The sequence below is a fragment of the Cavia porcellus genome, unplaced genomic scaffold, assembly GCF_034190915.1.
Source record: "Cavia porcellus strain 051 isolate PalLab524CR breed Dunkin Hartley unplaced genomic scaffold, mCavPor4.1 scaffold_20, whole genome shotgun sequence".
Taxonomy (NCBI): domain Eukaryota; kingdom Metazoa; phylum Chordata; class Mammalia; order Rodentia; family Caviidae; genus Cavia; species Cavia porcellus.
In genome coordinates, this window is record NW_026947503.1 from 569,809 (window position 1) to 596,963 (window position 27,155).

The 27,155-nt window shown below is 37.3% G+C and overlaps 1 protein-coding gene and 1 non-coding gene across 2 annotated transcripts in view; both read left to right on the forward strand.

Annotated features, from left to right (window-relative positions):
- Positions 1-27,155, forward strand: part of Pard6g (par-6 family cell polarity regulator gamma) — a 113,840-nt gene that overhangs the window by 22,010 nt on the left and 64,675 nt on the right. The gene's annotated exons all lie outside the window — the stretch shown is intronic.
- LOC111755073 (U6 spliceosomal RNA) lies at positions 23,462-23,568 on the forward strand. Its single transcript, XR_002789663.1, has one exon. It is a non-coding gene; the product is annotated as a U6 spliceosomal RNA (small nuclear RNA).

Genomic DNA, 27,155 nt, shown 5'->3' on the forward strand with positions numbered 1-27,155 from the left:
TTGGTTATTAAAGTAGAGGTTTTTAAAAATTCTCTATATACCCCAGATCAGTGGTTGTGAAGCTGCAGCACACATGCCACAGCAAGCGTTTATAATCATTGAAAGCCCTAAAGGTTTGCCATCCCCTGGCTCTTGGTCTGAGAAGAGCTGACAGTAATTGTTCCCATTCTGCAGGTGGTCTCTTCACTCGGTTGGTTGTTTCCTTTGCCATGTAAAAGCTTTTAAATTTAATATCTCATTTGTTGATTCTTGGTATTATTTCTTGTGCCACTATTTCTTTTCAGAAAACTTTTGCCTGTACCTTCAAGAGATTGACCTATTTTGTCTTCCAGCAAATTGATTATTTTAATATTTAGATTTTTGATCCACTTTTATTTTAGTTTAATGCATGGTTACAAATAGGGATCTACGTTAAGTTTTCAGCATGTGGATGGGCTGTAATACCATTTATTAAAGAGGCTATCTTTCCCCCAGCGAAGGTGCTGGTGCCTTTGTCAAAGATAAGATGATTGTGCCTAGAGTTGTTTCTGCATCTTCTATTCTGTTTCATTGATCCACAGATCTATTTTTGCCAATACAATACTGTTTTTATCACTGCAGTTTTGCAGCACAATTTGAAGTCTGGATTTGTGATGTTCCCTGCCCTACTCTTGTCGCTCATAATTGCTTTCGTTATTCTAGATCTTTTCTGGTTCCATAGGAATTTAGGGTTATTTTCTAAGTTCCATGAGGAATGCAACTGGTATTTTAATTGGGATTGTGTTAAATCTGTATGACAGATTTGCACATGTGGCCGTTTTGACTATACTGGTTCTGTCTGTCCAGGAGGAGGGGTGTCTTTCCGTTTTCTGATACACTCTTTGCTCTCCTTTTTCGGAATAATGTACTTTCAATTGAAGAGTCTTTCATTTCCTTAGGTTAATTTTCTAAGCACTTAATTTTTCTTGATGCTATTGTGAAAGATATTATATGCTTAATTTCTCTCATGGTGAGTTTATTATTGATGTACAGGAATACTATTGGTTTTTGAGTGTTGACTTTGTATCCTGCTACTCTGTTGAATTAAGTTATAAATTCTAGGAGTCTTATATGTAAAGGATCAGGACATCTGCAAGTAATGAAAGTTTGACTTCTTCCTTTCCTCCCCATGTTCCTTATATTTCTTTCTGTTGTCTAATTACTCTATCATTTCTAGAACTGTATTGAACAGGAGTGGTGATAGTGGCTATCTATGTCTTGTTTCTGATTTTAGAGGAAAAGCTTTCAGCTTCTATTTATTTAATAAGATGTTGGCCATTGGTTTGTCACAGATGGTTTTATCACATTGAAATGAAGTTCTGTTCCTATTTTCTTCAGGATTTTATTCATGCATGGTTGTTGGATTTCATCATATGCTTTTTCTTCATCTATTGAGATGATCATGTGATTCTTGTCTTTCTTCTGTTTATGTGATGTATTTCACATATTGATTTGTGTTTGTTGAACCATCTCCGTCTCCCTGCAGTGAATCCTACTTAGTCATGATGTGTGATGTTTTTGATAATTTCCTGTATTCTAGTTGCCAGTATCTTACTGAGGATTTTTGCATTTATGCTCATTGAAGAGACTGGTTTGTAGTTCTCTTTTTTGGTTAGCTTCTTTTCTGGTTGGGGTATCAGGGTAAGGCTTGCTTCCAGGAATGACTGGCTGCCTTTCCATTTTATTAAAGAGTTTGAGGAGTATTTGTTACATTTTCTCTAAACTTCTCATAGAATTTTGCAGTGAACCCACTGGGACCTGGGCTTTTCTTAGTTGGTAGTTTTTGTCTTGTTATTTGTTTTACTTAAACAGTTTCATTGACTGATACTGGATTATTAGGATTTTTATATCATTTTGGTTCAGCTTTTGATAGTTCATTTGTATTTTAAGAATCTATCCATCTTGTCTGAATTTTCCATTTTATGAGGATACAGATTCTCAAAATACTTACTGATGATCTAGATTTCAACAGAATCCGTAGTGATTTTGCTTTTTTCATTTTTAATTGCATGGATTTGGGTCTTTTTTTATTTTGGTTAGGTTGGCTAAGAGTTTTTTCTCTTTGATTCTTTGTTTTGTTGTTGTTTTTTTTTTTTTTTTTAGTTCCAATTTCATTAATTCTGCTTGGGTCTTTATTTCCATCTTAACACTAGTTTTATATGTGGATTGTTCTTGTTTTCTGGGACCTTGGGGTGCATCATTAGGTTAGATATTTGAGTCACTTGGTCTTTCTGATGTGGGAATTCAGCATTGTACACGTCCTTCTTAAAACTGCTTTCATTGTGTACCATATATTCCAGTATGTCACACAGGCATTAATCTGATTATAGAAACTGTCCAGTTTCTTAAATTTCCATGTGCTTGGATAGTTTTTTTTTTCTTTTGCCACTGATTTCTAGTTTCATTGTGCTATGATCTGATAATATGAATGGGATAATTTTGATTTTTTCACATTTACTTAAGCGTGTTTTATTGGATAGTATGTGTTCTGTTTTGGAGAAGGTCCCATGTGCTCTGAGAAGAGTGTGAATTCTGTTGTTGGATGGAATACTCTATAAATATCTTTTAAGTCCATTTTCTTGAAGGTTTGGTTTAACTATAGTATTTCTTTAACTTTTTGTTTCTTTGACCTGTTCATTTGTGGCAGTGGGGTATTGAAGTCTTTCATTACAACTGCATTAGTATTTATCTGATATCGTGTTTATTAGTAGAAGCAACCAACATGAGGATGGATGTGCTAGTATGTGGTGTGTATCACTTCCTGCTGAATTGTTCCCTTAACCAATATGTAGTTACCTTACTTATCTCATCTGATAAGATGAAATCCACTTTGTCTGAGATCCAGTTTGTCTGAGATTTGGATAGCTACTTCTGTTTTCTCCGATTCATGTTGCCTGGAATATTGTTTTTATCTTTTGATTTGTAACCTGTGAGTTTCTTTTTAAATTCCATGTGTTTCTTGTGCACTTCATTTATTAGGTTTTGTGTCTTCCTTCATTCTGGCAGTCTGTATTTTGTTGGAGAATTGAGACCAGTCACACTAAGAGTTGTTTCTGAGAAGTATTATCTTGTGCCTGTCACTGTATTATTTTTCTATTGCTGATTTCCTTATTTTTTCTCCTTTTGTTTAGCTGCTCTCTCCATCAGGTGCTGTCACTCTTTTTGATATATTGGCATTGTTGGCTTGTCTCTTTCTAGAATATCCTTGAGAACTTTTTGTAATGCTGGTTTGGTGGTCATAAATTTTTGGATGTGTACCTTGTCAGAACTGGAAGTTGTTATGTTTTAGGGCTTGAAACACTTCACTGCAAGCTATTTTGGCTTTTAAAGTTTTCTGTTGGGAAATCTGTTGTAATTCTATTTGGTTTACCTTTATATGTGATTCATTTCACTTCTCTTAACAGTTTTAAGATTCCACTGCTGTGATGGACTTTTAGTACTTTGCATATAACGTGGTACTCATTTGCTTGTGGCTGTTCAAGGTTCTATATTCCTTATCTGTATGCTTATTTCCTTCCATATATTTGAGAAGTTCTCTGCCATTATTTCTGTGAACAGGTTTGGTTTTTATGTCATTTGTGTTGTCTTCTGATTTTTCACTTGCGTAATTACACTTAGATTGGTCTTCTTTGCATCATCCTAGCAGCTGTTGGATCATGTTCTCTGGTTGAATTTAAGATATCTTTAAGTAGCTGGTCTTTGAAGACATTATTGTGTTCTAGTTCTGAAATTTTGTCCTCATGTTGGTTGCTTCTACTGACATACTTTCAATATAATTTTTAATTTCCTGCATTTTTGATTGAAATCTTTTCATGGACTCTAATTCTTTGCTAAACTAGTCATTCATGTTTTATAATCTTTTGTTGAGTTTATGTAGCTTTTTATTAGTGCCTTCTTAAAGCTCCTGCATTTTTTGGTTGTTACTTCCATTATGTGTTTAGTCATATTAATTTGTGATCCTCCTAAGTACCTCTCTGATCTGTTTCTAACATCTTCTGTTATGGTTTTGAGTAATTCCAGTGTGTGGCTTATTAAGCTTTTCTCTCCCTCAATGCTGACTGGCTTCAGAGGAGTTGGAGGTTTTGGGAAGAATTTAGTGTTCATGTCTTGTTTTGTCATGTTTTGTTTGTTTGTTTCGTATTGTGGCTTCTCGATGCTTATAGTATGAGACTTTTTTACATAGATCCCCTTACTCACTTTTCAGTGATCTTCCTTGGGTATGACTAACAATAATCCTTTGCCCCCTCCCCGAATCTGACCACCTTGGTTAATTCGGGAGGGGAAGGATGCAGTATAATTATCTCAACACCTAGTTTTCTCAGAATATTGTATTGTTAATGTCACAAAGGTATTGGTTTATAGAGAAATAACAGGAATTTTGCAACCCCTGTAATGTCAAGCAAACCACTAAAGCACTCCAAGACAAATTTGATATTGACATATAGTGAAAAACCAATTATATGCTTCCCTTAACCCTAGAAAAGAAAACCACAATTATAGTGTAAATTTTAAGACAATTGATGTATTTACTTACAGTTAATATATACCAAATACAAGAACTATGTCTCTGCTAATAAAAAAAGAATTCAACCATAATTTTATGAAGTAAACTACCAAAAGATTAATAAAGCTTTATGGTTATTTATTAAATATATAGGGTTTGGAAATAGAGGAATGCAAGAGGAGAAATTGAACTCTTTAAACTGTATCGTATGAGAACCAGGAGAAAGAAATGATACAAAGGTCCTACTAGGGAGTGGAAGATGTTTACAGGGGGATATGATGGTAAGCCAAGAGAAAAACCTGATGAGAAACAAGAGATAAAAGAAAAAGAGGGGAGCCAGCATGGGTGGGGAGAAGAGCCAGCTCAACCCTGCATGCATCGCTGGCCACCAATGGTACTCTTGGGAGAAGAGGAAAAAAATGTTTAAAAAAGACAGAGGAGATGCAAAGAAGAAAGAAAAGTAAAAATTCCTAAAACCCCAGGAAATTAGTGAAGAAGAGAGAAGAAAAGAAAAGAAAAATGTATACACGCATGAAAAGGAAAAAACATTCTCTATTATTCTGAATGTGTAGTTTTCTTCCAGGATCTACAAGTTTGGGGTGGTATCCCAGTCAAGATGTGTCCCTGCTCACACTGGTACATAGAAAAGACAGACCCCAGAAACCTGCAGGATGCAGACACCAGCAGGCAGTTGCTTTAGGACAAGGGTGGGGCCTGTGTCCCTTTGCTCAGATCCCTCAGATGATCTCTTTCTAGCCTAACCACAGCTGTTTCAGCTGTCCATCTTTCACTCAGTCATAGAGAAAACGTAGCCCTGGGAGCCCTGAAGTAAAGCTGCTCCGTGGCTGCTCTGAGTCCTGGGTTCAAACAGTCAACCCTTTCCTGAATGTCATCTGACCACTTTATCAGGGGATACGGTGGATATTTGTACTGATGTCACTCACCAACTCCTGTCTGTCAAAGGACTCACATGGGAACAAAATCCCAGTTTCCCTGCGTATCAAAATGTCTACAGGTTTGTTCCACTGCTACGTTTCTCTCTAAAGCCCTCTGGAATCTCTTAACTTTCACTTTATATATTCAGTCTCTTTCCCATGAGCTGGGAGCCAGGGATAAAGTACAGATTGTCCCTTCCCTTCTCTGCGCTGTGTTCTGGCTCTTCAGTTTCTCTGTAGGTTGTAGTTTTCCTGTCAAATCCTTCTTCCTGGGTGTCTCTGTCTGTCTGTCTCTCTTTGTCTGTCTGTCTGTCTGTCTCATATTGTGTCTCTCTTTCCCTCTCCCTTCTTCTCTCTCTCTCCTTCTCTCCCTCCCTCTCTCTCTCCCTCCCCCTCTCTTTCTGTCTCTCTCTCTCTCTCTCTCTCTCTCTCTCTCTCTCTATTTCTTTCTTTCTTTCTTTCTTTCTTTCTTTCTTTCTTTCTAATGTCTGGATTCCAAATCTTGGAGAGGCTGAGTTGTTGTTCCTTACCACTCCAACATTTTCCTGGAACTCCTGTTTAACATTTTAAGGATCTATGAAACTATTTACCAAAACAGTTCTAGCATTGTACATTCCTATCAGAAACTTACAAAACAGTTCAGATTACTCCATGTTCTTGCCAGTGAATCTTTTTTTATAACTGTCCTAGTAGGTTTGAAATAGCTGTATTAATCAGTTTTCCATCACTTCAACAAAATACCTGAGGCAGTTAACTTGTAGAGAAGAAAATGGTAATTTGGTTTTGGAGGTTCCAGCCCAGGATCGAGCTGTAGATTACAAAATTTTAAATTTTAATTAAGTATAGTTTTACCTAATATTTTCTTTTGTTGCTTATGCTTTTAGTATCATAGGACTCATTGCCTGACCCAAGCAATGAATATGTAATCTTATATATTCTTCTATAATTTTAGTTCACACATTTAATGTGTGATCCAATTTGAATTAAGTTTTGTATATGCTATGACCTAGGAGTCAGCTAAGTTGTTTTGCATATGGACATGCAGTTGTCTAGCCATATTTGTTGAAGACTGTTTCCTTTCCTCATAAAATTGTCTTGAAATGCTTTTAAAAATCAATTGATAGGGGCCTGGGGATTTAGCTCAGCAGCACAAGTGCCTACCTGGTAAGTCTGAGGTTGTGAGTTCGATCCCCACTATACCCCCCAAAAATCAATTGATTACAAATAAAAGATTTTTTCTTCTAAACTCTCAATTTTATCCCATTGATTATCTAAATATTTGTCTCTGTGTCAGTCCTACATTATACACTTTGAAATTAAAAAGTATGAGTCCTGTAGCTTCGTTCTTCCTTTTCAGAACTTTTTCTTATTGGGCCGTTTGTATTTTAAATAACTTTAGCACAAACTTGGCAATTCCTATGAAAAAGGCAAGTAAGATTTTAAAATCTTAAATGTGTCTGGGGAGTACTGCTATGTTTAATAACATAAAGCTTTCTAATCCATAAATGTGGAATATCATTCATTTTAATCTTTAATTTTTCATCAATATTCTGTAGTTTTCAATATTTAGAAATAGCATTAATAAATGGAGTAAATTAATGCTATTTCTAAATATTTTTTATCACTATTTATTAATGGAGTTGTTTCCTTAGATTCATTTTCAGATCATTCACTACCACTAGAAATACAATTTATTTTTGAGTACTAATACTGTTTCCTGCCATTGCTGAACTCATTTATTAGCTCTAGTAATTTTTAAATATATTCCTTAGGATTTTCTATATATAAGTGCACATCATCTGTGAGCAGAGATACTATAACTTGTTTCTTTTTAGCTTGATGTTCTTTCTTTCTTGTTTAACTGTTCTCAGTAGAACCTCAGATGCAATGTTAAGTAGATATAAAAATGGACATCCGTGCTGTTTTCTTGATCTCAGGAAAACATCAGTTTGCTTTTAACCACTAAGTATGATGTTAACTGTATGTTTTTATAGTCCCTCTAGCAGAAAAAAGAAGTTTCCTTCTATTCAAGTTTGTTGAGTATTTTTATCATAAAAATGTATTGTTGATTGATTTTTAGATGTCAAACCAACTTTGAATTCCTGTGATATTATAGCATATAATTCTCTTTATATGTTAATGGATATAGTTTGCTGCTATTTTTGTGAGTCTCTTTATAATGGATATTGGTCTATAACTTTCCTGTGATGTCCTGTCTGATTTTGATATCGAGGTAAAACTAGGCTCAATAACTTGAGAAATACTCCTTCTCTTATTTTTTGCAAGAGTTTGTGGAGGAGTCATATTAATTTTGTAAGCATTTGGTAGAGTTCACCAGTGAAGCTGTCTGGCCTGGACATTTCTTTATGGGAGGTTTTGAAATTTCTGATTCAGTCTCATTACAATTTTTAGTCAGTCATTATTACGATTTTATGTCTTTCTAAGAATCTTTCAGCTAGGTTATCTCATTGTTGGCATATAGTCACTTATAATATTCCTTTATTATACTTTTTTCAAAAACAAAATTTTCTGTTAGAACAGTTTTAGAGTTACAGAAAAATTGCAAAGATAATACAGGGTCCCCATATACAGCACTATTTCCTCTGTTAACATCTTACATTAGTATGTCACATATTTCTAATTAAATGAGCTCTTAATGACCTTTTCAAGTTCTGGGATTATAGTTGTGTGCTAGCTAGATTTTCTTAGGTTTTAAATAGTCTTTTTAAAGCTAATGTTCTAAGACCTAATCTAGGAGGTCATGTTGTATATAATTGTGATATCTTCCTATAATCCTTTAAATCTTAGTAATTCCTCAGATTCCTTTTTTATATTTGAAGAGAATAAGACCAAACAAAACAAAACAGAATAAAATCAATCAAAGCAAAACAATGAAAGTAGTATAAGGCTTCAAAACTAGATAATAGGAAACAACAATGGCTACCATAATAAATCTTTTTATCTGTGAAACAGGTGCCCATACCATTCAATATAATAAAATCAAAACAAAACAGAATAAAACCAAACAAAACAGAACAATGAAAACAATACATGACTTCAAAACAAGATAATGAGAAATTAACAATGGCTACCACCTTCCCTTTTCAGATGATTTACCCTCTTTCACTTTCAAATACCATTATGCATTTTGGACCCCACTAACTCCCTTAGTCTCAGATAAAACAATGTTCATCCATGTGACTCTGAACGATTTTACCCATGAGCATGATCTCAAGTTGAATCCATTTACCAATAAGAGCCTAGAAGTCATCTTTCTTTATAGTTGAGTAGCTTTCCAATGTATAAAAATGCCATATCCTGGGGGCTGGGGATTGAGCTCAGCGGCATAAGTGCCTGCCTTGCAAGCAGACAGTCGTGAGTTCTATCCCTGGTACCGATAAAAAGGAAAAAGACGAGAAAAAAAAATGCCATATCTTTCTTATGCATCCTGAGGTTGCTGGGCAAGCTACCCTGCCTTTTCCTTATTCCCTGTCACATGGAGCATTATTTTCTCTCCTTTGACTTTTAGTCTATGAATTTCCTTTTGAGGTAAATGTATTTCTTGTGGGCCCAGGATTTAGCTCAGTGACACAAGTGCCTGCCTGGCAAGTACGAGGTCATGAGTTTGATCCCTGGTGCTGCGAAAAAAAAAATATTTCTTGTATAAAGCATATTGATAGACCCTGTCTTCCAATCCACTCTGCTTGTGTTTCTTTTTATTGGTGAGTTGAGACCCTCTACATTAACAATTATGGGCCAACATGTACCGGCTCATCTCTCTTTTGCTATTTTCCTGCTGTTGGCTCCCTACTTTTCTCCCCCATTCAACTCCTCGTCCTGCTCAGTGATCCCTGTCTGCCACTATTCCTGAAACATCCTTTAGTGCTCTTTGTAGAGTTGGTTTGTGCTCATGAATTCCTTCAGTTGTTCTTTTTCATGGAAGTATCATGTTTTTCCACTAATTTTCAAAGCTAGTTTTTCAGAGTACATCAATCTGGGCTAGAAATTGTTACCTTTCAGGACTTGAAATACTGCACTTCAAGCTCTTCTTAACGATAGGTTGTATTGAGAAGCCTGTCGTGATTCTGATGGGTTTTCCTATATAGTTGTTTCTTTTCTCTAACAGCCTTTAATATTCAGTTCTTGTGCCAAATTTCTGGGATCTTTATTGTATGTCAGGGTGTAGATTTATTTTGGTTATGACAATCTGAAGTTCTGTATGCCTCACTTATTTCTAGATCAGGTCTTTTTCCCATGCTTGGCACATTTCTGCTTTGCGCTTCTGTAAATTTCTTATTATTTTTGCGCTTCTTATTATTTCATTTTTGTTGACCTCTTCTTTCTCACTGACACCTATTCCTCTTAAATTATTTTTCATCATATCATCTTGCAGCCCTCGAATTGTTGTTTCCTGGTTCCTTTTAAAGAGATCTTTCCTTTCACAATCACTAGCTGCAAACCTGACTTTTTTTTTCAAGTGATTTCACCTGCTTTTGATCAAGTTTTTAATTTCCTGGATATCTCTTTGAATCTGTTTCATACATGCTCTATCTCTCTCATACTGTTCATTCAAGGTTTCCCTCATTTTCCTCTGCTCCTCTATTTTTCTTATCCATGTCTTCTTTAAATATGCTCAGCAATTTTTTTATTATGTTTTTCATTTCTTTTACCTGAGACAGCATTTCTAAACTAATTTCTTTTATAGCCTCATGAAGTTATGTTTCTGCTTTGGTCACTATCACTTCAGAAACTTAGGTGTGCCACTTCCAATCTCTTCCATATTTATATCTACTGGACCTTCTCTGCATGAGCTGGTGGCCAGGCACTGGCTTTTGCTTCTTCATCTTGACATTTTCCTGGGTTCTTCCAGACAAGACTGTCAGGACCAGACTGTCAGGTCCCAGGCACTTCTCATGTTGGCTGCCCATCTACAGTGTAGAGGAATGGGTTAGGCGCCTGGGTTTCTCCTGTCCTAGGTTCCCAGGGCAGTGCTGGAGTGCAGAGCTGGCTTCTCTAGACTCATGAGGCTACTCCGAGGCTCCCCCAATGGTGGCAGACACATGATAGCTTGGCTGGCTGTTTCTCCCCACCAGAACTGGCTACCAGTCTTGTAGCTGGCTGCTGGCAGTCTCGTAGAGACGACTGTGTTCATTTTATTCTGGTGTGACAGTTCTGTGCTGATATCCATGTTGCATCCCAGAGATGTGCTGGGTAAGATGTGATCTTGGATCTCTGGATGTGGGGACTAAGATTGGTCTTCTGTCAGTGGAGCTCTCCAGAGACCAACTGCTGACTCCTTGCTGCTGCTTCAGATGCTTCCATGCTACTGACCTATTGATTACTTCTCCCTCCAGAGGTCTGTATGCATCTGTGCACTGGGCTGTTGTCCGGGGTCTTGTGTTCCCTTGAGTCTTACATTCTTACAGCCAAGCCCACACTCCAGGATACAGTGGGTGAACCCCTAATTACAAATTCACTGACTTCAAGCTGGTCTGCCCTCTAGGATGGAATGGAGAGGTGCAGAGCACAGATTCAAGATCATCCATCCAGGCCACCCTCCAGGATATAATGGAGGGGTGCAGAGTGGGCATTGACTGTCTTCCCACCAGTTCATCCTTCATGATGGAATGCAGGAGCACAGAGCCTGGGCTCACTGTCTTCCAGCTGGCCACTCTCCCGAATGGAATGGAAGAGCACAGAGCACAAGGTCACTGTCTTCCCACCAGTCCACCCTCCAGGATGCAATGGAGGAGTGCAGAGGGCAGACTCACTGTCTTCCTGCCAGGATGCCCTCAGTGGTAGAATCCAGATTCCTTGTTTTTCATAACTCTATTAGTTTTAAGAAGTATGGTGGTCAGATATTTTGTGAAATGTCCCTCACTTGGGATTGGTTGTGTTTTTTGTTACTAGACTGAGAAACCAAATGTCATTTTTATCACATCTCAAAAGTACATACTATCATGTGATTTATTACTGTTGACATTGACCTTGAAATCTGACTAAGAATGTTTTACAGGTTCCTGCGTAGTAGTCTTTTTTCCCCCTTTCCACACTGTACTTTTGTGAACAAGCTTATTTAGCTGTCTCTCCTTGAAAGTGGTTTGGTATTCTGTATGCACTGTCTACCCCATTTACTTGCATCATTGTGACTGATAGACATTTATTTTATACTTTTAGTTATAATTTAATAGTACTTTATTTTGCTGCTCAAATTATTCCAGCTTTGGCCCCTTTCTAGTTGATTGCTTTCACATTTTCCTTGTCTATGGATTTTGTTTTCAGCACTCATTTTCTGGTATTATGAAATGTCTCAGGCTTGGTTCATATATTTGCATATTGTAGAATCAGACATTTCTTCCAGGAATCCTGGTTTCTTGGGTACTAAGTATGATCATTGCTACCAGAATGCTTATAATCCTTAGTTCCTTGACATCAGTAGTAATGTCGCCTTTTTCATTCTAGATTTTAGTAGTTTGAATCTTTTTCTTTTTTTCTTGGTCAGTCTGCCTAAAGGTTTGCCAATTTTGTTGGTCTTTTTGAAAATTCAATTTTTGGGTTTTGTTATAGTCACTTTCCTTGTAGCTGGGACACAATATTCTACACCCACAACCTGAAGGAATAGAGGTTTATTCTGGCCTATGTTTTAAAAATTTCAATCTTTGCATGGTTGGCTGCTTCCAGGCAGAAGCGGCATAGTGAAAGAGTCTGGAGGAGGAAAGCTGCTCTCCTCATGGCATCCAGGAGGCAGAAAGAAGAGAGGAGCTGGAAAGGAAGAGATATCCTGAATCAGACCCCCGGTAACCCACCTTTCAACCAGGACCCACCTTCCACCATCACAAGTAGTTATCGGATCCCCATGATTCAAGGACCTTTCAGAAGCCTCCTGCCTGTTACTGCATGAAGCTTTTGGGGGCCATCTAGACATAAATCATGAGGTCTAACTATGTATTTCTACTTGAGGTTAACACTTCTTTTTTAGTTTCCAATGGCAGAATTTATGTTACTGATTTAACTGTTTCCTTTTAAATGTATAGGGGTTTTTAGCTGTAAATTTTCCTTTAAACACTACTTTAGCTGCATCTCATACTTTAGCTATAGTATACTTTCATTAATCTATATATTGTCTTGTGATTAGCCAGGTACGCCAAGGTAAATTTGTTTTTAAAAATAGTGAGATCTAAATGCTATAGTAATTTGATAATTACTATCAGATGTTTTGAAACAGGGTGAACAAGGTTTTTTTCATGATCTCATGGTGCTTTTTACTCTTTGATTTTTTTTCTTTTCCATTACTCTCCCAAGAGATTTATTCTGTTGTTTTGTCTAACTTGTGATTATTTTGTGTCAGTTTTATCTGCAAGAAAAACTTTTGTATAAAATTAAAAAGGTTCTTTACTTGGCTACGAAGCTCTATTTGTTAGAATTATTTCTAAGCTGCTGTTTAAGGATAGCAAACTTTTTAAAAATTTTATTTAAAGAAAGACTAAACAAAATAGAAAAAGGGTAGAAATAATACATACTTTCAAAGAAAAATAAACAGTAAGAAATCACTAGTTGATGATTACATATTGATAGCAAACTTTATAAGATGAATTCTAGAGATTGGATCCACTGATATTAACACTCCTAAGCTATACACTTAAAAGTGGCTACAAGGCCATTTGTGACAAAGGGAAAGAGAACAAGAAGTTAAGAAGTAAGCCCTCCCTATGAATGGGTGCCATACACAGCCCACTGTGGGGAGAAGCAGATGCCAGCCTTTTCCCGTAAGTCAGCACTATTCGTGGACTGCAGGGGAAGAGAACAGAAGTCAACAAGAAACAAGCCCTCTGTGAGCATCAGTGCCATGCTTGGGCCACTGAAGGGACAACCAGACATCAATCTTTTCCCTTGAGTCAGTGCCATTTTCAGACTTTGGGGGAAGAGAACAAGAGGTCAAAAAGAAGCAAACCCTCCCTGAGAGTTAGGGCCATGCACGGGCCACTGAGGGGACAGCCAGAAGCCGTCCTTTTCCCATTGGGTCAGCACCATTCACAAACTATGGGGAAAGAGAACAAGAAATCAAAAAGAAGCAAGCTATCTGTCATAGTTTATGTCAGTGGCCCCAAGCCTCATGCAGGTATGTGTTTGTGATTGGTTTATTGTCTCCCCCTCAGATTGGTCATGTGAGTGCTACACCCATCTAGGGGTGGAGCCAGGATATGATGTAAAGGGAAAAAGATGTCTCTCTCTTGGTGGTTTGCACTTTGCTGTTTGTAGCAACTATAAATGGCTGTCCCGCTGTGCCACACTGCCTTAGAGTCAACTAAATTTAGACTAAAACCTCTAAAAACTATAAAAAATAAACCTTTCCTTCCTTCATTTTGGGCATCAACTATTTTGTCTCAGCAACAAATAAAAAGTAATCAAGACATATTTTGGTACCAAGAGTGGGGTCATTGCTGTGACTATATTGGACTATGTGGTTCAAGAGCCTTTGGAAATGGCGTATAGGAAGAGTCTGGGAAGGTTTGGAGATGTTGCCTAAATGAATGCCATTGGAACAGCTTAGGTTATTCTGAAGGGGAGATTCTGGTCAAAACTCAGAAGACCAGAAGGCTGATAGAAAGCCTGCCAGTAAAAACCAGGCTTGGAAGGTTTCTGCTGGGAAGAAGGACTGCATTGGTTGTTAGACTCTAGACCATGTGTGTTATGACTTAGCAGAAAATTTGTCTGCATTTTGCTTATGTCCAGAGCCTTTACCTGAGAGTGAGATTAAGGGCAGAGTACTGATTAATCTGGCAAAGAAACTTTCAAGGCAGTCAAACATAGAGTCAGTGGCATGGTTATTGTTGGAGGCTTTTAGCCAGATTTATGTTATAAATCAAGAGCAAAGAACCCTGCAGGATAATTTAAAATGTTGTAAGTTTGGTGAAAACAAAACAAACAAACAAACAAACAAAACCTCCAGTAAAGCTGTGGATTGTAAAGATAGAGCTAAAACTTCAACTGCTGAGAAGAAACAGAGAAATAAAAAAGATGGCCAGAGGGCATCCCAGGGAGCAGCAGGTCTCCATCCTTTGCAGTCTCAAAACTTCAAAGTGAAAGACTTTGCTCAGGAAAAAGTTGTAGAGCATCATGCTCTAGAATGGCAGTGGAGTCCACATGAGGTTCCAACATGGCAGCAACATAGAGGAGCTTTTCCTCACAATCTGGTTCACAGAACCCAGTGACCCAGCCACTCAACCCCTATAGCCACGAGGAAAAAAAAGCCTGGCTACTGCTCCAGCTGACAGCAAATCTTGGTGGCATCCATGTGGCACTGATTTTAGGCGCAAAAAAAAAAAAAAACAAATTCTGAGAGTAAGATAGCTTCCACCCTCGTTGGCCTGGAAAGCCAAGCAGTGTGCCCCTGAGAAGGGCGGTATGTAAAGATGTGAGGGTAAATCCAGTGTAGTAGAGACCCCAAAAGTTTTTTTAAAAGCCAGAAATATGAATCATCCAAGGAAAGCTTCAAAAACCGAGCAGAGGGGGCTTAAGGGGAAAGCTACAGCAGCTAAAATCCCTAAAACTGCCATGGAGTGAAATCACCCAAGCCTTTTAGAGTTTACAACCAGATTGCTTCAAATGCTGAGCATAAAACTCTAAAACTTAACATTTGCCCTGCTGAATGTTAGACTTCCTTTGTTTCCAATGCTTTATATTTCCCCACTTACAACTTTTAAAATGATAACGTGTGTCTTGCGCCTTTGCATTTTAAAAATATTTAACCTTGTTTCATTTATACAGGTAGTTACAGTTAAGTGTTTGCCATAGGTGTAGAAACACTTGAGACTTAGAATTTTCAGCAATGCTAAAGCTGTTAGGACTTTGGCAACTCTTAGAAGTAGACTAAATGTCTTTTGTATAAAGGATGTACATGAGATTTTGGGGGCCAGGGGTTACATGGTTTATGTCAGTGGCCCCCAAACCTCATGCAATTATGAGTTTGTGATTGGTTCATTGTCTAGCACTTGGATTGGTGTTGTGAAACCTATACCCACCTAGAGGTAGAGCCAGGATATGGTGTAACAACCAGGAAAAGATATGTCTCACCATTTCAGGCCTTGCTGTTTGCAGCAACCATAAATGGCTGCCCCCCCCCCCAAGCCACACTGTCTTAGAGCCAACTAAATACAGACTAAAAGCCCCTGCCCAACAACTCCTGAGTGGCCCTGAACCACCTGCGCTCTGTCTCAGGAGCTAAAAGTGTGCACAGCGGTTTCCATCACATGAGAAAGCCTTGGCGTGTCACTTGGAAATTGGTAGGGCCCCACCTCCCATCCCTCATCATCAGAGGACCCACAGAAAGGTCCCTCCTGGCCTAGTAAGACCCCTCCCAGTGACCCCTGAGTGGCCCAGAGCCGCCTGCACTTGGCTTCCTGAGCAGAAAGTGAGCACAACAATTTCCATCCCACAGAGAAGGCTTGTTTTGTTACTCAGAGACTGATAGGGCCCCACACAGTGTCCCCCATCACCAAAGACCCACAGAAAAGTCCCTCTGGGCCTATTTGGGCTCCACCCAGCAAACCCCAAATGGCCTGGAGCTTCTGTGCTCCACCTCACGAGCCAAAAATGTGATTTTCATCACACGAGGAAGCCTGGGCAGAGCTCAGACTGGTAGGGCCCTGCCAAGAGTCCCCCATCACCAGAGAACCCAAAAGAAGGTCCCTCCTGAACTGCATGGGCACCGTCCAGCTACCATGAGTGGCCTGTCTTAACAGCCTCCACTCAACTGGGGAAACTCCCTACATAGGGATAAATAGTCACAACCCAAGAAACAACTGAGACCTTGCCTTCAGCTTCCCTAAGAGAATATAGGAAAATAACATAACACAACAGCAAAATGCAATTTCAAACCTCCAGCCTATCCCAAGCAAGCCAAGGAGACATGGAAATAGAAGAAAATGTAAACTGTGCACCTGAAACTCCTGAAATGATAGTGACTGAAGTAAAGGAACAACTCTGGGAAGCTATAAAAGAACTCAGATCAGAAATAATCTCCCAGGTAAAAGAAGAAATGATAAATGTAATGAAAGAAATTCTGAACACATCTAAAGAAGACATAGTTAAAAAAATTACAGGAACAGGGCCGGAGATTTAGCACAGTGGCTTAAGCACCTGCCTGGCAAGCACAAGGTTGTGAGTTTGATCACTGGTACCAAAAAAAAGAGGAACAATGAAAAAGGTTGGAAACATTGAATGAACAATATAAGAAACAAAAAGAATGCATGATACAGATTCAAAGAGATATACAGGAAATCAAAAATTCCATTGAAAGTTGGCAAAACCTCCTCAATGAAAGGGAATATAGCCTCTCAGACCTTGAAGACAAAATGGTAGTGAACAGGAAAGGAAAAATCTTTTAAAATCACATAGAATCAGGAAGCAGGGATTCAACAGCTGCAAGGTGATGCAAAGACAAACAACGATGAGGCTATTTGCAGAAGTAATAGCTGGAAACGTCCCAAACATGACAATGGAAACAGAAACAGATCAGTGAAGCATATAGAACTCCAAATAGCCATAACCAAAATAGAACTGCACCAAGACATATAGTAATCACCATCCCAGAAATCCAGCTTAACAACAGAATATTAAAAGCCATTAGAGAAAAGAGGCAGATCACCAATAAGGAAAGCCATCAGAATTACAGCAGACTTCTCAACACAAACAATGAAGTCAAGAGCAGCATGGGGTGAAGTATTTCAGATCCTAAAGGAAAATGACTTTCAACGCAGATTGATGTGCCCTGAAAAACTGTTCTTCAAAATTGACAGATGAATAAGATACTTCCATGAGGAAGAACAGGTGAAGAACTTCATGACTATCAAACCCAACTCTGCAAATAGTACTGAAAGATATTCTAAATAGACATAAAAATAACTTCCTTCAAGAACATCAACAGAAAAGAAAAGCAGCAATCAGGGCAAAAAATTAGAGGGAAAAATAACCAACAGCAAAAAGATAACATGACAAAAATAAGCCAATATATATCACCTAATTATTAATATAAATGAACTTAGTTCAGCAATTAAAAGAAACAGACTGGGAGAATGGATCAAGAAACAACATCCAACCATATGCTGTATACAAGAAACCCACTAAACCCAAAAGGAAATTCATAGACTGAGATTCAAAGGTTGGAAATTGCAACAGGAACCAACAAAAGGAGGCTTAGATACTGTTTGTAGACACTATGAACTTCAAACCAAGATTGATCCAAAGAGATAAAGAAGGTCACTAGTTAGGGGAAAACTTCAAGAGGAAGAGATGACAATCTTAACTATATATGCACCAAATTTGGGAGCACCTAGCTATACAAAGCAAGTATTAACAGAAATGAAAAATAAACAGTAGCACAGTTATAATGGGAGAATATAACACCCCATTGACACAGAAACAGATCAACTAGACAGAAAATCAGCAAAGAAATAATAGAACTAAATCATACCTGTGAACAAATGGATTAGTGGATATATACAGAGTATTACACCCAATAGCATTAGAAAATACATTCTTCTAAACAGCACATGGGGCATTATCTAAAATATACCACTGAGTAGCCCACAGAACATACTTAAGTAAATACAAAAGACTCAAAATTATCCCATGCATGTTACCTGATCATAGCACTATAAAACTAGAAATTAGTGACAAAAGAAACTACAAAAACCCCACAAACACATGGAAATTGAATAATACACTTCTGAGTAATCAGTGGGTCACAGAGGAAATTTAAAAAGAAACAATACAGTCAAATAAAAATACAAATACAACTTGCTGGAACCTGTGGGATGCAATGAAGCCAATACTCAGAGGAAAATTTATTGTAGTGAATCCCCACATGAGGAAAACAGGATGAACACAAATAAAGAACCTGATGCTACACCTCAAAGATCTAGAAAAAGAAGAGCAAGTCAAACCCAAAGCCAAAAGAGGGGAGGAAATTATAAAGATCAGAACAGAAATCAATGCAGTAGAGACCGAGAAAACAATACAAAGAATGAATCAAAGAGTTGGTTCTTTGAAAGAATAAGATTCATAAACCCCTAGCCAGTCTTATTTTAAAAAGGAAAAAAAAACTCAAATTGATGCAATAAAGAATAATTAAAAGGGTGAAATGAACTACAAACCCTGTGGAAATACAGAAGATCATTAATATTTCAAAAATCTATACTTACATAGGCTTGATAACACAGAAGAAGAAATAGATTCCTAGAAACATGAATGATCAAAGCTGAATCAAGATGTAGCACTTCTGAATAACCCAATTATAATTAATAATGAAATTAAAAATGTAATTAAGTCCTTACCAACAAAAGCCCAGATTCAGAAGGGTTCACGGTGGAATCCTGCAAGAAATTGAAAGAAAATTTAATGCTGAGACTCCTCAAACTCTTCAATGAAATTGAAAGGCAAGCATTTCTCCTTAACTCTTTTGTGGAAGCAAGTATTATTCTAACACCAAAACCAGAGAAAGACCCAACCAAAAAAGAACTGTAAGCCAATCTCCCTAATGAACATAGATGCAAAAATTCTCAATAAAATAGTAGCAAATAGAATGTAGCAAATCAGTAAGATTATACTGCATGACCAACTGGGATTCATCCCAGAAATGCAGGTATGGCTCAACATAAGCAAACCAATAAATGTAATCCACCATGTCAATAGAGCTAAAATAAGAACCACATGATCATTTCTATGATGCAGAAAAAGCTTTTGATAAGGTCCAACAGTTATTTATGATAAGAACCTTACAGAAAATTGGAAGAGATGGTCTTTACCTCACTACAATAAAAGCTATCTATGACAAAACAGCAGCCAGCATCATGTTAAATGGCCAAAAACTGAAAGCCTTTATTCTAAAATCAGGAACAGGACAAGGATGTCCATTATCGTCACTCCTATTCAATATATTGCTGGAAATACTAGCCAGAGCAATTAGACAAGAGAGAGAGAAATAAAAGGAGTAAGGATAGGAAAAGAAGAAGTTAAATTATCATTATTTGCAAATGATATCTACATATAAGACCCCCAAAACTCCATTGAAAGACTGCTATGTATAATAACTGAATTAAGTAATTAACTGGATACAAAGCTAGATACAACACTGAAAAATCAATAGCATTCCTATACACAAACAACAGTCTCACTGAAAGAGATAAAAGAAGCTACACCCTTCACAGTAGCACCCCCCAAAAAGGAAATACTTAGGAATCAATCTAACAAAAGAAATAATTCCTGAAAAAAGAAATTGAACAGGACCTCAGAAAATGGAAAGACATCCCTTGTTCATGGATAGGAAGAACAAATATTGTGGAAATGACCATTCTCCCAAAATTGTTATACAGATTTAGTGCAATCCCAATCAAAATACCACTAGCATAACTCATAGGTCCAGAGAAATCATTCCTAAAATTCATCTAGAACCAGAAAAGACCTCGTATAGGAAAGGCAATTCTGAGCAACAAAGACTAGGCAGGACGCATCACAATTCCTGACCTGAAATTACACTACAAAGTACTGTAATAAAATCAGCATGGTACTAGAATAAAAACAGATCTGAAGATCAGTAGAATAGATTTCAGGAAACTACAACTACAAACACATTGAGCCACCTTATGTTTGACAGAGGGACCAAACACATTCACTGGAAGAAACATAGTCTCTTTAGTAAGTGGTACTGGAAAAACTGGTTCTCCATAAGCTGAAAACTAAAACTAGACCCATACCTATCACCATGTGCTAAACTAAAGTCAAAGTGGATCAAAGATCTAAATATTAAAATAGAAACACTAAATCTGCTGGAAGACAAAGTTGATAGAAATTCTGAAAACCTATGGGTAGGCAGAGAATTGAACAAACCACAAACCACATGGAAAATGCTTCCCAGAATCAATAACTGGGATCTCATCTCATTAACAAGTTTTTGCATGTCAAAAGAAGTCTCCAACAGAGTAAAAAGGCAACCCATGAATTTTGAAAAAAATCTTAGTGATCTATCCCTCTGACAGAGGACTCTTGTCTAGAATATACAAAGAATTAAAAAAAAAAAAAAAAAAAAACACTGAAATACAAAGAGCCAGTCCAAAAATGGGCATCTGAGATGAATACACAGTTCTCAGCTGAAGAAATACAAATGGCAAATAAAGGCATGGAAAAATGTTCATCATCATTACTCATTAGAGAAATGCAAGTTAAAACCACACTGAGATTCCATCTCACTCAAGGAAGAATGGCCAGGATCAAGAAAACTAACAACGACTCTTGCCAAATTCCACCTTGCTGTTTGCAGCTGCCATGAACTGCGGCCCTGCCATGCCGCCCTGCCTTGGAACCAACTGAGTATGGACTGAAACCTCTAAAAACTGATTCTCAGATCTGAGACATCATTACTAATATTGAGCCTTGATTTAAGACAAGAAGAAAAATACCTGGATGGAGATTTCAAACCTACTGGAAATAGTCCCTGACTTCAAGAGTAATAAGAGGGCAGGGGCTGGGGGTTTAGCTCAGTGGCATAAGTACCTGCCTTGCAAGCAGGCAGTCATGAGTTCAATCCCTGGTACTGATAAAAAAGAAAAAGACCAAAAAAAAAAAAAAGCGTAATAAGAAGGATATTTATCTCGTGATAAGACTTTGAAGCTCATGGTGGATAGATAGCAGCAGCTTCGGAGGCTCTATGAGAAACTGCACTTAAAATCCAGGAATGGTGCCGGGCGAGAAATCCTAAGCAAGGGGAGATATACTTTGCTGACCCAGGAACGAACTAAACTAAGAGAAACCAACTGGAAACGCAATCCCGGTGATATAACAGGAACAGATAAGGTCTCAGCGCGGAAGCTGGACCCCGTGCCACTGGAAGCTGTGATTTGAATTTCCTGCAGCCGCTGCTGCATCCTAATCGGCATGGCAAGGAGAGAGGCGCAAAAGCTCTGAGAGTGGGAAGCGTTGAATGGAGTTGAGAGCGGGACTGGCCAGGAGCCCTGCATCGACCTGCGGTGAGTGAGCGGATTGGAGACCATTCCACAGAGTAGGAGGCTTCAGCAAAGGACATACTGGGACGGGGCAGACTAGCTGGAACAGGACGCTGCAGTGTCCTTAGTGGAATATTCCCCTCTCAAGCGGGATTGGTGGGGAGTGCCTTAAGACCCAGTAGGCTAGCCCAAACCAGGTCCCAGCACCGGAAGGTGAGGTGCACCCTAACAGTGAAGCTTTCAGTAGGTGAAGCCACCTGAAGGGGTGGGCCCAGCATAGGCTGCCCAGGTCTCTGTGGGTCTCACAGTGATTGGAGCAGAAAGCATAATGAAGAAGACAAACTGACAACAAACAACAGAAAAAGAGCTCAACATAAATGAGGCAGAGGAGATCGGGTGATAGGAACAGCTATTTTGGAGAAAACAAGACATCATAATAGCTAGTGCTGATTTAGTATCATTTTGTTTTAAAGTCCCATCAAACTTGTATTCTTCTGTCTCCGTTGGTCTTAAAAGGTTGAATCTTATTGGATTTTATTATATATGATAATATAAGTAAAAACTTTTATAGACAAGGAGATTATACAGAAACCATTGTTCATTTTCTGTTAATTGGTTCTAAATGCCCTGTAATAATGTCATTCTCTTGAATGGTTTTATAGTGTCTTGATATGTTTGGTGCTACAGTATACGAAGTTATACTCAAAGATTTCAAGGAAAGAGACACTATGGTAACTATTTTTATGTCAGGATATCTTGTGGTGAAACACTATTTTGCTTAAATGGTTATGTTTTGACCTATGCTGTTCTGTTGTTATGCCCTCTTTTATCTCAATCCCCCCCCTTTTTAAAATTATTTACTTTTTTCTTTTTATCTTTTTAATTAAGGGAAAAATAAATAAAAAATAGCAGGATACATTATAGTAACCTACTTTGATTTCCTATTAACTTGATTTGAAATCCTGTATTGCCCTCACCATCTTGTTTTGACTGATTTTCCCCTATCCTGCTTTGCTTGATAGTACCAAGTTCGAAAGTATAGGCAAAACTGTGAAGACAATAAGATTCATTATGACCCCCATTCCGGTTGACTATTATCTTCTTTTAAAGTCCTGTAATGTCTCCAATGCTTTGGTTTTATTCTTTACTGTTTTGTTCAATTTTATTCTTTACTGTTTTGTTCAATTTTATTATATTTTATTAGAAGGCAATTCTTCTTAAAATAGCAAGAGGCATTATGGTAACCATTGTTGATCACGTTGTATTTTGTTTTTACATTATCTATTATGTCCATCCTTTTGATTTGACTGACTCTGTCCTGTTATGTCACATTTGGTTTTACTCTCTTCAAAAAAAAGTAATAAGAACTGTGGGACTAATAAAACCCAAAATGTGTAATTGTCATTGTACAAAAGAAAAGAAAGTGCTCTAAGAGTTATAACTGCATAGATGTTTAAGTGTATAAGATAGATAACCATATTACTCGGGTTTTTTTTGGATCATTGAACAAAACTGTTTGCACTCTCACTGTTTGAAAGTCCACTTTAATATGCTTCAATTTTGTAATGAACAACTATTTCTAAGATGAGAATATGTAATCTATTAACTAGTGATTTCTTGCTGTTTATTTTTTAACTTTTTTTTTACTTGTACTGTTTTTCTGTTTTTTTCTTTTTCTCCTTAAATAAAAAAAAAGAAAGAAAACTACCAACAACAAATGCTGGAGAGGCTGTGGGGAAAAAGGAACTCTCCTGCACAGTTGGTGGGAGTGTAGTCTGGTGCAACCACTGTGGAGGTCAGTTTGGAGGTTCCTCAAAAACCTGATATTGAACGTTCCATTTGCCCCAGCTATTCCACATCTGGGTGTTTTCCCAGAAGAATTGAAAGCATCATACCACAGTGATAATATGTGCACCCATATTTATAGCAGTGCAATTTGTAATAGCCATACTTGGAAACAACCTAAATTGTCCATCAACTGAGAAATGGATAAAAAAAGATGTGGTGTGCTCGCTTCGGCAGCACATATACTAAAATTGGAACGATACAGAGAAGATTAGCATGGCCCCTGCGCAAGGATGACACGCAAATTCGTGAAGCGTTCCATATTTTTATGCTACACCTCAAACAGCTAGAAAAAGAAGAGCAAGTCAAGCCCAAAGCCAAAAGAAGAGAGGAAATTATAAAAATCAGAGCAGAAATCAATGCAATAGAGACTAAGAAAACAATCCAAAGAATCAACGAATCAAAGAGTTGGTTCTTTGAAAGAATAAATAAAATCGATAAGCCCCTAGCCAACCTTATTTAAAAAAGGGAAGAAAAGCTCAAATTCATGCAATAAGAAATGAAAAAGGAGAAATCACTACAGACCCAATAGAAATACAGAGGATCATCAACACCTATTTCAAAAACCTCTACTCTCAAAAGTTTGATAACACAGAAGAAATAGACAGATTCTTAGAAGCATATGAAGTGCCAAAGCTAGATCAAGAGGATATAAAACTGTTGAATAACCCAATCTCTGCTAATGAACTTGAAAATGTAATTAAGGCCTTACCCACCAAGAAGAGCCCAGGCCCAGATGGATTCACTGCAGAATTCTACAAGAAATATAAAGAAGACCTAATGCCGACACTCCTCAAACTATTCAATGAAATTGAAAGGGAAGCAATCCTTCCTAAGTCATTCCTGGAAGCAAATATTACTCTAGTACCAAAACCTGAGAAAGACCCAACTATAAAAGAGAACTATAGACCGATCTCCCTAATGAACATAGATGCAAAAATCCTCAATAAAATATTGGCAAATAGGATCCAGCAAATCATCAAGAAGATTATACACCATGACCAAGTGGGATTCATCCCAGGAATGCAAGGATGGTTCAACATACGCAAATCAATAAATGTAATCCACCATATCAGTAAAGCCAAAAATAAGAATCACATGATCATTTCTATAGATGCAGAAAAAGCCTTCGATAAGGTCCAACACTTATTCATGATAAGAACTTTACAGAAAATTGGAATAAATGGTCTTTACCTCAATATAATAAAGGCCATTTATGACAAACCAACAGCCAGCATCATACTAAATGGCCAAAAATTGAAAGCCTTTACTTTAAAATCAGGCACAAGACAAGGATGTCCTTTATCACCACTCCTATTTAATATAGTACTGGAAGTACTAGCCAGAGCAATTAGGCAAGAAAGAGAAATAAAAGGGGTAAAGATAGGAAAAGAAGAAGTTAAATTATCATTGTTTGCAGATGACATGATACTCTACATAGAAGACCCCCTAAACTCCATTGAAATACTCTTAGATACAATAAATAAATTCAATAATGTGGCTGGATACAAAATCAATACTCAGAAATCAATAGCATTCCTATACACGAACAACAAAATTACAGAGAGGGAAATAAGAGAAACTGGACTATTCACATTAGCAAGCAAAAAAATGAAATATTTAGGAATTACTCTTACGAAAGAAGTGAAAGACTTATACAGTGAAAATTATAATACACTGAAAAAGGAAATTGAAGATGATCTCAGAAAATGGAAAGACATCCCTTGCTCATGGATAGGAAGAACAAACATTGTGAAGATGGCCATTCTCCCAAAACTGTTATACAGATTCAATGCAATCCCAATAGAAATACCATCAACATACCTTATAGATCTAGAGAAATCACTCCTAAATTTCATCTGGAACCAGAAGAGACCTAGAATTGCAAAGGCAATTCTAAGCAGCAAAGACAAAGCAGGAGGCATCACAATCCCTGACTTGAAGTTATACTACAAAGCAACAGTAGTAAAATCAACATGGTATTGGAATCAAAACAGAGCCGAAGATCAGTGGAATAGATTAGAAGATACAACCACAACTACGAACACACTCAACCACCTTATCTTTGATAAAGGAGCCAAGCAGGTTCACTGGAAGAACGACAGTCTCTTTAATAAATGGTGCTGGAAAAACTGGCTCTCCATTTGCCAAAAACTAAAGCTAGACCCATGTCTATCACCATGTACTAAATTAAAATCTAAATGGGTCAAAGATCTGAATATTAAAACAGAAACACTAAATCTATTGGAAGACAAATTAGGTAGAAACCTTGGAGACATAGGAGTAGGTAAAGAATTCATGAACAGGACTCAAACCGCACGGGAAATACTTCCCAGAATCAATAACTGGGACCACTTCTTATTAAAAAGTTTCTGCATGTCAAAAGAAATCTCCAGCATAGTGAAAAGAAAACCCACAAACTGGGAAAAGATTTTAGTGAACTCTCTCTCAGACAAGGGACTCTTGTCTAAAACATACAAAGAATTAAAGAAACTCAGACCTCCAAAATTCAAAGATCCAATCCAAAAATGGGCATCTGAGATGAATACGCAATTCTCAGATGAAGAAATGCAAATGGCAAATAAATACATGAAAAAATGCTCATCATCATTGGTCATTAGAGAAATGCAAATTAAAACCACACTGAGATACCATCTCACTCCTGAAAGAATGGCCAGGATCAAGAAAACCGACAACAAATGCTGGAGAGGCTGTGGGGAAAAAGGAACTCTCCTGCACTGCTGGTGGGAGTGTAGACTGGTACAGCCTTTGTGGAGATCTGTCTGGAGATTTCTCAAAAAGTTGGGACTGGAAATCCCATTTATTCCAGCTATTCCACTTCTAGGCATATTCCCAGAAGAAGTGAAAGCATCATACCACAGTAATATATGTGCACCTATGTTTATAGCAGCACAATTTGTAATCGCCAGATCTTGGAAACAACTGAAGTGTCCATCAACTGAGGAATGGATAAAAAAGTTGTGGTATTTCTATACAATGGAGTATTATTCAGCTATAAAGAAGGATCACATTGAGATATTTATCAATAAATGGGTGCAGCTTGAGACCATACTCATAAGTGAAATAAATCAATCTCGCATGTGTGAATACCGAATAGTTTCCCTAATGTAAGTAATGATTCAAATATATAAAAATATGTGGTAATCATGATTCCCCATTAGATGGCCTTGGAACCTTATAAAGTTTTCACTCATTAATTAGAAATGCTTTATTCTGGGCTTCTTGATATGAAAATATTTGAAGCTAGAGTATATGAAGTTTTATCCAAATATTTCAAGGAAAAAGATACTATGGTAACTACTCTTAAGTCAGGTTATATGGTGGTGAAGTACTAGGTTGTTGAAACAGTCATGCTGTGACCTCTATTGTTATATTGTTATGTCCTGTTTTATCTCAATCTCCCCCTTATTCTTTTAAAAAAATTATTTAGTCATTTCTTATGTTTGTCTTAATTAAAGAAAAAATTCAAAAAATTAGGATATATAAATAGTAACTCTTTTTGATTTCCTATTAACTTGTTTTGAAGTCCTGTAGTACTCCCAGGATCTTGTTTTGACTGATTAGACTCTGTTCCATTCTATATGATAGTATCAGGTTTGAAGACATAGACAACTACTTTGAAGACAATAAGATTCACTAAGATACCCATTCTGGTTTGACTATTGTCTTCTTTGGAAGTCCTGTAATGTTTACAATGCCTAAGTTTTATTGGTCTTGTTCTCTACTGTTTTGTCCAACTTTATAATATCTAATGAGATAGACAATTCTTTTTAAGGAAACAAGGGACAACGTTGATAACCATTGTTGATAAACTTGTACTCTGTTCTACACCAT